This window comes from Canis lupus, chromosome 23, assembly GCF_003254725.2.
Source record: "Canis lupus dingo isolate Sandy chromosome 23, ASM325472v2, whole genome shotgun sequence".
Lineage (NCBI taxonomy): Eukaryota > Metazoa > Chordata > Mammalia > Carnivora > Canidae > Canis > Canis lupus.
Window position 1 is genome coordinate 4182629 of NC_064265.1, and position 16285 is coordinate 4198913.

Consider the following 16285-nt stretch of genomic DNA (forward strand, 5'->3'; position numbering starts at 1 on the left):
GTTCTCGTGTCTGAAAAGTCTAGGAATATTGCTTCTTTAGCTTTAAACATCACTGGAGATCATCTTGCATCCCTGATGATTCCCTCAGTATAGGTGAGCTTTGTCCCTGTTTTGGAGACATGCCCCCTCGCAGCTCTACTGTAATTACCGTGGTCTGGAATACTCAGGATCTTAAATAGGACAGTGCTTTTCTCATCTCTGGCAAAAGTCCATGGGAGGGGACGCCTGGGTGGCTCAGCGGTTGAGTATCTGCCTTCGGTTCAGGTCGTGATCGCGGGGTCCTGGGATCGAGTCCCGCATCGGGCTCGCTGCATGGAGCCTGCTTCTATGTCTCTGCCTTTCTCTGTCTTTCATGAATGAATAAATAAAATCTTAAAAAAAAAAAAAAAAGTCCGTGGGAGGTCTCTGATTGGATTGGCTTGTGCCCATTTATGATAATGGGAAATAGGGGAAATAGGCTAATTTAATTGCTCTTGCCTGAGTCACGTTGCTGGTTTAATTTTTCCATCCCACATGGATCAGAGCGGTATTGATGTGGATTGGGAAAGGGCTGGTTCCCCAAAAGGAGTATATTGACTAGACTGCTCAGAGAGATTGTGACCCTTTGGTGTCATTTTTAAAGATGTGACTGTTGGTTGCAAAGATCATTAGTTTGGTACTTCGTTTGAACACTTTGTTAAGGTAACCTAGGAATTCTTAGCCATTTTTTAGAACTAACATACTTTAAGAAAATCTCCAAAGTGATTTTTATGTAGACAAAATAATATTCAATGAGAGTTTTCTACCACTAGTATTAAAAAGCATGACGGCGCTATGACATTGTGATAACAGTCTTGTTAAGTAGATTAAATTTGGCCCTAACTCTTAAGGAGCTTGGAGTTTTCAGAGACAATTGGTGCACAATTTTAAGACTAAAATAAAAGAGGGGATGGCGGTTTCAATAGGATTTTGCTGTGAACCTTAAAATCGTCACTCATTTGTTCAGTCCTTATTCTTTTCTCAGGCATAAATGTGAGAACTATTCCTAGGTACTAGGGCTGTTGTGGAGATAGTGTCTTTGAAACTAACCATGTGTCATCAGTCACCTCTGTATTATCCTTTTCTAGCCCATTCATTTAACAACTATGTATTTTTTTCATTTCTTGCCCTTCTAGTGTGTTAGGATAAGCTAATAGGCTACATTCTGTTAAATTTTAACACGAAAGTGTGTATAAAATTTCCTTGAGCATGTATGCTATAAAAATGAAACAGTTGTGAGACAGTCACGCAAGAAGAATATCTTTATTTTTTGAAATTTTGTTATTTTTATTTTTAAAAAATTTTATTAATTAATTTGAGAGAGAGAGAATGAAACCTTGAGAGAGCATGAGCAAGGGGGGAGGGGTAGAGAGAGAGAGGGAAGCAGACTCCTCGAGGAGCAGGGACCCTGATGCAGGACTTGATTCCAGGACCCTGGGATCATGACCTGAGCTGAAGGCAGATGCTTAACCCAATAACCCTAGGCACCCTCACATTTTATTTTATTTTATTTTTTTAAAATTTTATTTGTTTATTCATAGACACAGAGAGGCAGAGACATAGGCAGAGAGAGAAGAAGGCTCCATGTAGGGAGCCCGATGTGGGCTCCAGGATCACGCCCTAGGCCTGAAGGCAGACACTCAACCGCTGAGCCACCCAGGTGTTTTCAGAATTTGATTTTTTTTTTAAAGTAGGCTCCACACCCAGCGTGGAGTTCAAACTCATGACCCTGAGATCAAGAGTTGCATACTTGGCAGCCAGGTGTCTCTGGAATCTCTAACTTTATTTTTATTTTTTTAATTTTTTGAATCTTCAATAATTAATAATTATGTTTCGGCAATTGTGTAAACTGAATGTTAATTTACATTTTTTGAACTTGGTGAATTTTTTATTTTATTTTTTTAAAAAATAATTTATTTATTTATTAGAGCACATGTGCATGCAAGCTGGTAAAAGGGCAGAGGGATAGGGACAGGAAGAAAATGTTAGCAGACTTCCTGTTGAGCCAGCTGAGCATGGAGCCCAGAGCAGTGCTCATCCCATGACCCTGAGATCATGACCTGAGCTGAAATCAAGAGTTGGATGCCTAATTGACTGAACCACCTAGGTGCTCCTAATTTAATGAACTTTTAATAAAATTTTTGAATCAGAAGGTTGGAGCTAATTTCTGAAGAATAGAAGCTAGCTTGATAAGTCCTGGTACCCAGCACAATATAGAGGTCCTGTGATGGACTTGTCTTTTTATTATTACTAACTCATAGAGATCTATTAAAATTTCCTAGAATATCCATTTGTACTTGTAAGTATGATATTGAGAATGGACATTATCTTTTACAAAGTTTATTTAACTAAAAATTGATAGAAGAGCCTTGGTAAACTTTAGGGTGATCAGAGGGAAACCATGCTGTTGTTTTTTTTTTTTTGGGAAGGAAACTTCAGATATCAGTGCCTGTGTCTTTTGTGGCAGTTAGGTTTTTTTTTAGAGAAAGCTTCCAGTCTTCTATGAAAAAGCCTGGTTGTCAGCTTTCTGAAATTTGATCCAGGGGAATGGAGGTTGGGGATTTTAGCAATCATATATGCAGTCTTATACCACCTAGTTTAGTGTGATACTTGTATTAGGGTTGGATTTAGCTGCAAGTACGAGATCTTAAATTATCAGTGAGTTAAATAACGATTGTATTCTTGTGTAGAAAGCTGGAGGTAATTCTGGTTGTCGGGATGGTATAGTGGTTCTGTGAAGTTCATCAGGCTTGAGTGTCTTCCAGCTATCTGTTCTGTAAACCAAGAGTCGTTTTCAAGGCCCAGATAGTAGTCATACCCAAGTTTCAGAAAGTAGGAAAGAAGAAGGGAGAAAGGAGGCAGAAGGCTCAGTTTCTGGAATATTTCCTGGAAACTGCCTCCAACACCCCACTCATATGTTATTGGCTGTTCATATATGTTCACATCTCCTAGAAGGATAGAAAAAGGAATTTTTATTAAGGGCAGTCATATACCCACCTGAAATCTGGGGTTCTATTAGTGAGGGAGGAGAGAGAATGATGCAGGCAGTTAGCACTCCAACCATAGCCTCTTGGTCTGCTTCTTCCCACCTTAGCTGTGCTAGATATCTCTAACATTTTCCTCAGAGGAGTGGAGCTGGGAGACTAAAGGTGTCTTTCAAAGATTTTCAGGCATACCTTCTCTTCCCAGACTCATGCTAGATTTTTTCCTTGAGTATCTCATGTTTCTTAATTTCTGGCTCCTCTGGCATGATTTGGTTTATATTTTGTTAGCCCCCTCCCCTCTAGGCAGTCAGATTTTCTGCTTTCTCTCTCTCTGCTTCATTCATCCACTTCTCACCTTTTAGAAAATTTCCTGAAACCTCTTGTATACTATTGTGCTGTATCCCATTGTCTCTCCTCGTGCATTTACATTTTTTAAATATTTTATTCCTTTTTTAAATGGAGTTTTGGGAGGAAACAGAGAAGGATGTTTATTCAGATCTCCGGTTAACTGGAAGACAGTTAACAGGCTCTCCGCAGTGGTTTTATCAACTTGCATTCCCATCAGCAGGAATATGTGAATTTTTTATTCCTCCACATTTTTGCTGATACTTGCTAGTTAATAATTTAAATTATTGCTTTTTGTGAAATGATGGGTGAGAGATGGTATCTTGTTTTCGCTACATTGCCCAGATTTCTCTGAGGTAGAACATCTTATATTTACTGGTCACTTAGTTTCTTTTAATGTGAATGGTCTGTTCTTTTTCTTTGTGCATTTTCTGGGTTGCTTGTTTTTCTTTCCTTACTGATTTTTAGGAGCTTTTACATTTTCTGGTTATTTATTCCTTTTTTTTTTTTTTTTTTTTTTTTTTTTTAAGATTTTACTTATTCATGAGAGACACAGAGAGAGAGAGAGAGAGAGAGAGAGAGAGAGAGAGAGGCAGAGACACAGGCAGAGGGAGAAGCAGGCTCCATGCAGGGAGCCTGACGTGGGACTCTATCCTTGGTCTCCAGGATCACGCCCTGAGCTGAAGGTGGCGCTAAACCACTGGGCCACCCGGCTGCCCTCTGGTTGTTTATCCTTTTCCCGTCATGTGTATTGTAAATATCCATATTTAAGTCTTGCTTCTTAATTGTTTTTATGATGTTGTTTGTCATACAGAAATGCTTGCGAAATGTTTTATTTTTATAATCAGTAGTTGTAATTTTTTCTTATTCCTAATGTGCATGTGTTACATGTGATTTTCCCCATTGGTCAAATTTGCTAAGGGCTTGGGCCCTATCTTTTTTTTTTTTTAAACAAAACAAAACAAAACAAATCGAGGGGCATCTGGGTGGCTCAGTTGGTTAACTGTCTGACTTCGATTTAGGTCATGATCTCAGGGTCCTGGGATAGAGCCTAGAGCCCGGCTCCCTGCTCCATGGGGACCCTGCTTGTCCCTCTGCCCCTCCCCTGGCTTGTCTTTCCTCCCTCTCTCTCAAATAAATAAATACAAACCTTAACCTAGTGTATGTTTTTTTGGTTTGTTTTCTGCGTTTGTTACTCATTTTTCTTTTTCCCCTTTTTGTATTGAATGATTATCTTTTCATCTTTTGTTTTTCTAATACCTTTTTTTTAAGGACTATATGCTTTTTCTCAGTCTTTTGGTTACATCCATAGGTTTTGATATTAGTATTTTCATTGACATTTTTAAAAAAAATTTTTATTTATTTATGATAGTCACACACACACACACACACACACACACACACAGAGGCAGAGACATAGGCAGAGGGAGAAGCAGGCTCCATGCACCGGGAGCCCGATGTGGGATTCGATCCCGGGTCTCCAGGATCGCGCCCTGGGCCAAAGGCACGTGCCAAACCGCTGCGCCACCCAGGGATCCCTTCATTGACATTTTTTTAAGAGTTTGTAGTTTTTGTTTTCCTTAACTCAAGAGTCATTTATGTAGGTTTTGTAAAAATTCTAAATTTGTTATTCTCTTGTGGGTTAATATTTAGTTTGTTGTGTTATGGTAATATTTTCATTTGTGATAAGTAAAGGTGATGGAATTAGTTTCAAAATTTCTGTATTCTTTTTTCAAGCACTAGTGTTTTATAGATCAGGAAAGAAAATATTGCTTTTCCATTTTACTTCACAACTGTTGCTTACATTCTGATTGTTAGTTTGGGGAGGAATATATTAAGATAATTTTTAGTGCTAATGACATTACTAGAAGTTTGTTATTCAAACTGTTTGGAGGAAATTAAGATATGTAATAGTTGGCCCTTCATCTCAAAAAGTATCTGTACTTGGCTGACCTTGATTTGGCTCAGTAATTTTATTCCATAGATGAATAAATATGGTTTCTTTCTTTCTTTTTTTTAAAGATTTTATTAATTCGAGGGAGAGAATGAGTTTGTCTGCATGGTTGAGCTTGTACAGAAGCTTGTGTGAGCTAGGAGAGGGGCAGAAGGGGAGGGAGAAGGGAACAGAGAGAATCTCAAAACAGGCACTCACTGAGTGTGGAGCCCAGCTAGAGGCTTAGTCTCATGATCCTGAGATGGTGACCTGAGCCGAAACTATGAGTTGGAAGCTTAACCGAATGAGCCATCCAGTCTCCCCTGAATAGACATGATTTAAAGGAAGATTAAAAAAATCTGATTAGTTTTTCTGTGTTCTGACTTCTAACATTTGTTAAATAAAAAAGCTTCTTAGGACTGTCTTTATTCTGTGCAACCTTAAAGGAGAATCTTCTGCACACAGATTTACGGCCATACAGTTGACTTTGTGGCAGAATTAGACAAATATCCTGACCTCTTGACTCCCTGACTAGTTACTTTCTACTGTGCTGCAAAATGCTTTATTAATGATTCTTCATGTGATTAATTAGGTGACGAAAGATGTGTGAAAATGAGGTTCCAGAAGGATCTATTAACTCTAATACGTGGTCCAGCTCTTTGTATTCTCTTGTTCTCTCGGTAGTCAGTGGCGACTGGAGCTGTATAGGTTATGTGAATATGCATTGTAGTATCGCTTTGGCCACTGTGGATTGGTTGTTCTCAATCTTCACATGTTCCCCTTAAACTTCAAAACTAGAATTTCTTTCCTTTTTTTTTTTTTTTTAAAGATTATTTATTTATTTTAGAGAGCAAGAGCGCGCGCAAGTGATTGAACCTGTGCACACACACAAGTCAGGAGAGGGGCAGAGGGAGAGACTTTTCAAGCAGACTCTCAGCAGAGAGCCTAACATGGGCTTGATCCCATCACCCATGAGAATATGACTTGAGCTGAAACTAAGAGTTGAAGGCTCAACTGACTGAGCCACCTAGGTGCCCCTAAAACTAGAATTTCTAATGGGAGTTTGTTCTATACCTGCCCTTTGTATGTTCAAAAGGATGAATTCATTTCCTAGGTTTTTTTTTTTTCCCCCTGTGAGCTTTTAAAAATTGAGCTATGGATATTTGCTCTAAGGTGACTGAAGTTTATAAAGTTATTGGAGAATGTATAAAGGTACTGCTGAATAGTTGCAAAATAATAATCTATAGCTATCATTTATGTCACATATACTATACATCAACACTATTTTAAGTACTTAGCATGTATTGTATAATCTTTTTCCACATGCTTAAATTCACTGATCTATTACCTCACATTAGGAAGGGTTTGGAGAGGTTATTCATAACTTACACATAGTCAAAACAGCTCTGAGTTGGTGGAGTTGGGATTCAAGCTCAGGGTCGTCTGACTTGCAAGCCCAAGCAAGTTTAGGGTTTTATAATTGATAAAAAAAATTACTTCTAAAATATTAAAGGTATGTTTGGGTTCTTTGTAGCATTATTTCCCATAACACTTCTTTTTTCTTTTCTTTTCTTTTCTTTTCTTTTCTTTTCTTTTCTTTTCTTTTCTTTTCTTTTCTTTTCTTCTTTCTTTTCCATTTTTAAAAAAGATTTTTACTTATTTATTCAAGAGAGACACAGAGAAAGAGAGGCAGAGACACAGGCACAGGCAGAGGGAGAAGCAGGCTTCATGAAGGGAGCCCAACGTGGGACTCCATCCAGGGTCTCCAGGATCATGCCAGGGCTAAAGGCTGCGCTAAACCACTGAGCCACTGGGACTGCCTCCTTTCCTTTCCTTTCCCCTTTCCCCTTTCCCCTTTCCCCTTCCCCCTTCCCCCTTCCCCCTTCCCCCTTCCCCCTTCCCCTTCCCCCTTCCCCCTTTCCCCTTCCCCCTCTGGTAGTTGCTTTCTTCCTACTTTATTAGAGGTATAGCCTGAGCTAGAATCTGCTGATCTAGTAAATCATATTTAAATGATAGAGAGGTGGGTAGATTCTTTTGCTTCTGTTCTTGTTCCCTCTCTTGGAATTTTGAGACCTGAGATCAAGGTTGAATTACAAGGGGTGGTATGATGGAATTTTTTTAAGGAGTAGTTCATTGTATTTAGTGCTACTGTAGGAACAGCATTTTGCCTGTGGTAACTGCAGTTATCAATGGCTGCTTTCTTTGAAAAGCATTAGTTGGTCTCTCTTGGAGTTTACTCCATGTGAGTCAGATATTGTTGATTTCCAATGACTGCTGTCCCATAGTACTTTATTTTATACTTTTTAATATAAACTTTATAATAAGTTTTATATAAATTTTATAATTTTTGAGGATTCCATATAACTTCTGGTCACTCAAGTATAGGCTGTAAATGCACTGTTTTCCTACACAACTTAAGTTTTGAGAGTTGACCCCCAGAACTTTGAATAGAGTAGTTAAAAAAAATTTTGGACATTCTGTTGCCTTTCTCTTTTTTTCCTGATCCATTTGCAGAGAAAGTAGCTTCTTGCTTACTCTTTAGAACAGAAGTCAGCAAACTAAGGCCTGCCCAGCTGCCTGTTTTTGTATTGTCCACAGCCACTTCTCTAGTGGGCTAGGGCTGTGAGCCTTGGAGACCTTGCTGGAGTGTTCCCTTCTGTTGGATCCCCTTTATTCCCAGCGCCTTCCTCCCTAGCCGCTGGTCACATCTCACTGCTGCCCAGGGTTTGCTTTGGTGCCACCTACACTTGGCAGTGAATGTAGAATCTCAGACTGGGAATTGGTGATTCAGCAAATTGCCTTGTCTCCAGCCGCTGAGCCAGCTGCCCAAGTTGAGATGACGGCTCTCTGGGAGAAGACAAGGGTGTGCTGGAATTTGGGTGTCACTAGGGCCAAGAGTGAAGCTGACTGTATTGGGACCCTCTTTACCAGACTGGATACTCTTCCTTTGGAAACGGCTCCAGCTAATGACAGTTGGACCTTCTGTGCCCCCTAAGATGGCCTAACTTAGATAAAGAAGCTATAGGTCAGGCAGGACTTTTCTTTGTTGTTATATAAGAACCTACACATTATCCTTGGTTTTGCCTTTTGCTTGGCAAAGCCTGCAATAGCCCTTCTCAGAAAAAGTTTGTAAATCCCCACCCTATAGCCATATGGGCCTTCTTACTGTGCCATGCATACCCTCAGGCACACCGTTGCCTTCTAATGCCTCAGGCCCGTGGTACTTGCTATTCTGTCCTGGGCATTTTCTTTAGTAGCTCCTGTTCATTATCAAAACAGAATTTTGAGTTTTACTTTTCAGAGATAAGGAAAAAAGTTACTTTTTAAAAACTTTGCATTTTACTGATTTATTTGTTTGAGGCTTGCAATAAAATGGTGAGCAAAGAGACCCAGTCTCTACTCTTAGGGAGCTTAGAATCCTTTGAGACAAAAGACATTTAACATAATTTTACAAGTAAATATATTACAAACTGTGATAAATTCTATGAAGGCAGAGTTCAGAGGCTTAAGAGATTATAAAGGGAGAGGGGAACTAATTTAAAACAGGAGTTAGAGTGACTGCCCTTATACTTTTTTCTATATATTTTTAAAGATTTCATCTTATTTACTAAAGATTTTATTTATTTATGAGAGAGTGTGGGCAGATACATATGAGTGGGGGAAGGGGCAGGGGCAGGGGGAGGGAATCTTTTAGGCAGGCTTCGTGCTGAGCAGGGAGCCTGATGCAAGGCTTGATCCCAAGACCCATGAGATCATGACCTGAGCCAAAACGAAGAGATACCCACTGAGCTACCTAGGCACCCCTGCCCTTATAACTTCTGCCACCACTGTAGAACACCCTGGTCCATGCTACCATCATCTTTTTTTTTTTTTTTTTAAGGTTTTATTTATTTATTTGCTAGAGAGTGTACAAGCAGGGGGGAGGAGCAGAGGGAGAAGAAGACGCCCCACTGAGCAGGGAGCCTGATGTGGGGCTCTGACACAGGGCTTGATCTTAGGAACCTGAGGTCATGATCTGGGCTGAAGTCAGATGCCCAACCAATTGAGTCACCCAGGCACCCCGCTACCATCATCTCTTGACTGGATTACAGTAATAGCTTCCTGACTGATCTCTCTTCTGCTCTTGCACAATTGCACATCAGTTTTGCACACAGCAGCCATGGATGATGACTCTGCGAAAATAGGTTAGCTCATGTTATTCTTTTGTCCAAACTCTCTGATGGTTCCTCTTCTTACTGTATATAGTAGAAGCCAAAGTCTTAGAGTTGTACTCAAGACTCATTACTACTTTGATTCCATCTCTTACTGTTTTCTCCTGCACTTGTTCTATGACCTTACTGGCCTGCTTGTCATGGCAGGATATTTTCAGTGATACTCCTGTCCCAGCTTCTTGGCACTTGATCTTCCATTGACTGGTAATGCTTTTATCTCACTTATCTACTTGCCTCATCACATCACCTCCTTCATGCTTTCTTTGTTATTTATGATGTTTTAGATTTTTACAAGTAACCACATATAGTGATTCAAGACCCCAGTCTCTTTTTTATTTTATTTTATTTATTTATTAATGAGAGACAGAGGCAGAGGGAGAGGCAGGCTCCCTGTGAGGAGCCCGATGAGGGACTCAATCTTGGGAGCTCAGGATCACACCTTGAACCTAGGGCAGACACTCAACCACTGAGCCACCCAGGTATCCCAAGACCCCGGTTTTCTCATATCATCCCCTATAACACCTTGTCCTTCTTCCTTCTTTTTCTCTATAATCTATTTTATTTTTATTTATTTATTTTTTTGTTTCAAAGATTTACTCATTCGAGGGAGCTTGAATGTGAGCTGGTGGGGAGGGGCGGACGGAAAGAATCTCATGCAAAGAGAAAAACTTCTAGAGAAAAAAAGTTTTCAGAGAAAAAAATAGGTGAAGGCCCTAAGCCAGGAGTGAGCATAGATAGACTAATGACTAGAATGTGTAGTGAATATTCTCAGATGAGGCTGAATAGTTGAGTGATGGCTAGATAATTCCAGACTCTGTCAAAAATTTTGTATGTAATTTGAAGAATAATAGGAATCCATTAAAGAGTTTAAGTATTTAATATTTCAGTGTTCATTTTTTTCCAGAGTTCATTTTTTTAAGTAGAAGAATACTCTCCTACATAACCATAGTACAACTTTCAAAATCAGGAAGTTAACATTGAATTGCCATTTAATCCATAAAACACATCCAGATTTTGCCAGTTCCCCCGATAATGTTGTTTACACGTGTGGTATCTAATCCAGGATCCTGCATTGCATTTAATTGGCTCTTTAGGGATCCCTGGGTGGCGCAGCGGTTTGGCGCCTGCCTTTGGCCCAGGGCGCGATCCTGGAGACCCGGGATTGAATCCCACGTCAGGCTCCCGGTGCATGGAGCCTGCTTCTCCCTCTGCCTGTGTCTCTGCCTCTCTCTCTCTCTCTCTCTCTGTGTGACTATCATAAATAAATAAAGAAAAAAAATTAAAAAAAAAAATTGGCTCTTTAGTGTCCTTCAGTCTGGAACAGTTTTGTTTTTCCTTGTTTTTCACAACCTTGACATTTTTAAAGTGTACAGGCTACTTTGTAGACTGTCCCTCAGTTAGGGTTTGTCTTATATTTTCTTGTCATTTTTGCATTTTTGGACAGTAGTACCACCAAAATGCAGCTCTTGTGTTTTCTTTTTGTTTTGGTGTCTTTCAGGAAGAACTTGATTTTGATTTGTCCTGTGCTGCTAATGTTTAACTTTATCACTTGGTCAAGATGATATCTGTCAGTTTTGACCTTACAGTTTTTTTTTTTTTTTAAGATTTTATTTATTTATTCAGAGAGAGGAGGGAGAGAGAGAGGCAGAAACACAGGCAGAGGGAGAAGCAGGCTCCATGCAGGGAGCCGACGTGGGACTTGATCCTGGGTCTCTAGGATCACACCTGGGCTGCAGGCGGTGCTAAACTGCTGCGCCACCTCGGCTGGCCATTGACCTTACAGTTAATAAGTATATTGATAATTAGTATTTCATGGGGAGATATTTTGAGTCTTTGTAATACCCTATTTCCATCAAACTTTTTTGCTTTAGCAGCCAGTGATGTATCTTACCTAAAACATATTATACTCTGAAAGGTGCCAACTGGCGATTTTATGGGTTATGATTTGTTTATTTAAAATTTTCTGGATTTGGCTAGCAGGGGCCTCTTAAAGCTAGTTCTTGTGTCTTTGACATGTTCTTTTTTTTTTTTAGTGCTTCCTTAACTCTGACACATAGCAAGATGCTTTAGGCTTGAATCTTGAATTTTCTTGGTCTCAGGAATAGAATCTGCCATTTTTTAAAGGAGTGTTAGCTCCTAAAGCAGAATATTACTCATCTGGGCTCTAGGTGTGCTTATTGCTGCTGAGGTATAACAGGGCTTCGAGGCCCTTTCAGTATATACGTTTAGGAAATACACTCACACACACATTTATACCTGTTTTTGTATTTCTTCACTATATTAAAAAATAAGTTCACACTGATATCTCCAATTCCAAGCAGAAGCGACAGAATTTATTCTAGCCATCTCTCTTCCCATGTTTGTAACTCCTTTCTCTGATAGTTAGAAACTTAGCTTACATTATCTTCAGTGTATTTACTTAATTGCTTAATTAAGTGTTTTCTGTTTGTAACCAAACTCATGGCCATGTCAGCCAAAAACTTGGTCTCAGATGTGCTGCCCCTCCCCCTGAAAAATTTGCCTCAACATAATAAGAGAAGAAGATAAGGGAAGGAGGAAAGATTACAGGCCAGTTAGAAGGCTTGTCCTTGGTTACTCGCAATCCCCCTTTGCTAGCTCAAAGGTCATCCTGATGAGAGAGAAGACTCCTTCATGTTTGATGATTATTCTGGCTGCTGTGTGGAGAACAGATTGAAAAGAATGAGAAGGAGCTCGTGGGTGGCTCAGTCAGTTAAATGTCTGCCTTCAGCTCAGGTCTTGATCCCAGGGTTCTGGGATCGAGTTCTGCTTCGGGTTCCTAGCTCAGTGGGGAGTCTGCTTCTCCCTCAGCCTCTGCCCTGCTTCCCTCCACTTGTGCATGCCCTTTCTCTCTCTCTCAAATAAATAAAATCTTAAAACAAAAAATGAGAAAGGACTCAAAGAGACAAGGGAGGTTGGCTAGGAGACGTTTTGATTTAGTCTAATTCAAACGAGGATAGAAGGTTTTTTTTTTTTTAAGATTTTATTCATTTGAGAGAGAGAAGCGCGCATGGGGGGGGAGTGGGGGGGGTAGGGAGGAGCAAAGGCAGCAGGAGAAGTGACTTCCCACTGAGCAGAGAACCCGAAGCAGGGCTTGATTCTAAGACCCTGGCCTCATGACCTGAGGGAAGGCAGAGGGCCAACCAACTGAGTCACCCAGGTGCCCCCAAAGGTTTTTTTTTTTTTTTAATCCAGTATAGTTAACATACAGTGTTAGTTTCAAGTATACAATATAGTGATTCAGCATTTCTGTACATTACTAAGTGCTCATCAAGATAAGTATATTCTTTTTTTTTTTTTTTTTTAAGATTTTATTCATTAATGAGAGACACAGAAAGAGAGAGAGGCAGAGACATAGGCAGAGGGAGAAGCGGCTCCATGTAAGGAGCCTCATATGGGACTTGATCACGGACTCCTTGATCACTCCATATGCCAAAGGCAGGGGCTCAACCACTGAGCCACCCAGGCATCCCGATAAGTATATTCTTAATGGGGAAGAACTTAGAGCTTTTCTTTCCCCTATGGTCAGGAACGTGACAAGGATGGCCACTCTGACCACTTTTATTCAACACAGTATTAGAAGTCCTAGCCACAGCAGTCAACAACAACAAGATATAAAAGGCATTCCATCCCGTACACAAAAATCCCATTTACAATTGCATCAAAAATAATATGATATCTAGGAATAAACCTAAAGAGAAAAGAGATGAAGATCTGTACTCTGAATACTGATGAAAGAAATTGAAGACGACACAAAGAAATGGGAAGTTCATGGATTGGAAGAACAAGTATTGTTAAAAATATCTATACTGGGATGCCTGGTGGCTCAGTGATTGAGTGTCTGCCTTTGGTTCAGGACGTGGTACTGGAGTCCCAGGATCGAGTCCTATATTGGATTCCCTGCATGGAGCCTACTTCTCCCTTTGCCTGTGTCTCTGCGTATCTCTCATGAATTAAAAAAAAAAAAAAATCTATATTACCCAAAGCAATCTACACGTTTATTGTAGTTCTTATCAAAAATATCAACAGCATTTTTCACAGAACTAGAACAAACCTAAAGTTTGTATGGAACCACAAAAGACCCAGAATAGCCAAAGCAATCTTGAAAAAGAAAAACTAAGGTGCCTGGGTAGATCAGTTGGTTAAACATCTGCCTTCGGCTCAGGTTGTGATCTGGGAGTCCTGGGATTGAGCCCCGGGTAAGGCTGTCTGCTCCCTTAGCAGCAGAGAGTCTACTTCTCTTTCTCTGTCTGCCCTTTCCCCTGTTTATGTGTGCTCGTTCGCTCTCTTTCTCTCTCTCTCTCTCTCTCAAATAAACATGAAATCTTATGCTAGAGGCATCATAATTCTGGACTTCATGTTCTATTACAAAGCTGTAATAATCCAAACAGTCTGGTACTGGCACAGAATAGATACATAGATCAATTGAACAGAATAGAAAACCCAGAAATGAACCCACAATTATATGGTCAGTTAATCTTCGACAAAGTAGGAGAGAATATCAGTTGGTAAAAAGTCTCTTCAGCAATTGATGTTTGGGAAACTGTACCACTTACTTAAACCATACACAAAAATAAATTCAAAATGGATTAAAGGGGAGATGCCTGGGTGGCCCAGTTGGTTGAGCATCCGACTCTTGGTTTCACCTTGGGTGGTGATCTTGGGGTCATGAGATCGAGCCCTGCATTGGGCTCTGCATTCAGCTTAGAATCTGCTTGGGATTCTTTCTCTCTCTCCTTGCTCCTCCCCTCCGCATTCTCTCTCTCTCAAATTGGTAAATCTTTTTTTTTTTTTTTTTAAATGTATTTTTATGTTTGAGAGAGTGAGTGCACATGAGAGCACAAGCAGTAGGGAGAGTGGTAGAGGGAGAAGCAAACTCTTTGCTGAGCCAGGGAGTCTGATCTGGGACTCTATTTCAGGACCCGGGATCATGACCTGAGCCAAAGGCAAGTGCTCAACTGACTGAGCCAGTCAGGCGCCCTGGGTAAAGAAATCTTAAAAAAAAAAAAATGAATTAAGGACCTAAATGTGGGCCTGAAACCATAAAAATCCTAGAAGAGAACATAGGCTAACTTCTCTGACAGTTAGCAATTTTTTTCTAGATGTGTCTTCTGAGGCACAAGGGAAGCAAAAGTAAAATTAATCATTAGGACTACATAAAAATAAAAAGGTTTTGCACAATAAAGGAAACAATCTATAAAACTCAAAGATAATCGATGGAATGGGAGAAGATACTTGTAAATGATATATCCAGTGCAGGATTAGTGTGCAAAATGTATAAAGAATTTATAAATCTTAACACCCCCAAAATAATTCAGTTAAAAAATGGGCAAAAGACATGATGCACAACAGACACATGAAAAGATGCTCAGCATTACACATCATCAAGGAAATGCAAGTCAAATCTATAATGAGTATTGCCTGGGTGGCTCTGTCAGTTAAGTGTCCTCCTCTTGATTTAGGCTCAGGTCATGATCGAGGTCCTGGGAATTGAACCCTGTGACCGGCTCCCTGCTCAGTGGGAAGTCTGCTTGTCTCCCTTTCCCTCTGTCCATCCCTTCTTCAAGTGTGTGCATGCATGCTTTCTCCCTCAAATAATAAATCTTTAAAAAGTAAAACTATCATGAGATACCACCCCACACCTGTCAGAATGGCTAAAATAAAAAACATATACAACAAATGTTGGTGAGAATGTGGAGAAAAAGGAAACCCTCGTGTACTTTTTGGTGCAAACTGGTGCAGCCACTGTGAAGGACAGTATGGAGGTTCCTCAAAAAATTAAAAATAAGGGTGCCTGGGTGACTGAATCAGTTAAGTATGTATCCCACTCTTGATTTTGGCTCAGGTCGTGATCTCAGGGTCATGAAATCACTGTGTTGGGTTTCACATTTGACATGGAGCCTGCTTAAGATCTTTCTCTTTCTCTATCTCCCTCTGCCCCTCTCCTGATTCACTTAAAAAAACATTAAAAATAGACCTATCATATGATGCATTAACTACACTACTGGGTATTTACCCAAAAGAATATGAAAAACTAATTTGAAAAAATATATGCATTGCTATATTTATTCAAACATTATTTACAATAGCCAAATTATGGAAGCATCCCAACTGTTCATCGATAGATGAACGGATAATGAAGATATGGTACACACACAATACACACAATGGAGTATTTCTCAACCATAAAAAAGAGTGAAATCTCACCATTTGCAACAACATGTATGGATCTAGAGGGTATAATGGTAAGCAAAATAAGTCAGAAAAATGCAAATACCATATGATTTCACTTGTATGTGGAATTTGAGAAACAAAATAAATGAACAACAACAAAAAAAGAACAAACCAAAAGGCAGACTCTTAACTGTAGGGAACAAACTGATGGTTACCAGAGGGTAGGTGGGTGGAGAAATGGATGAAGTAGGTGAAGGGGATAGAGTACACTTATCTTTTTTCTTTTTTTTTATTTAATTTTTTTAAATTTTTAAAAAGATTTTATTTATTTATTCATAGAGAGAGAGAGAGAGAGAGGCAGAGACACAGGCAGAGGGAGAAGCAGGCTCCATGCAGGGAGCCCGACGGGGGACTCGATCCTGGGTCTCCAGGATCACACCCCAGGCTGCAGGTGGCACTAAACCGCTGCATCACCGGGGCTGCCCTTTCTTTAAGTTTTTAATTCCATTTAACATACAGTGTTAGTTTCAGGTGTACAATACAGTGATTCAACACCATACATCACCCTGTGCTCATCATCACCTTTGTCCCCCATCGCTCAC

At 39.9% G+C, this 16285-nt stretch overlaps 1 protein-coding gene across 4 annotated transcripts in view; it reads left to right on the top strand.

Annotated features, from left to right (window-relative positions):
• Positions 1-16285, top strand: part of LOC112668798 (programmed cell death 6 interacting protein) — an 87901-nt gene that overhangs the window by 1252 nt on the left and 70364 nt on the right. The gene's annotated exons all lie outside the window — the stretch shown is intronic.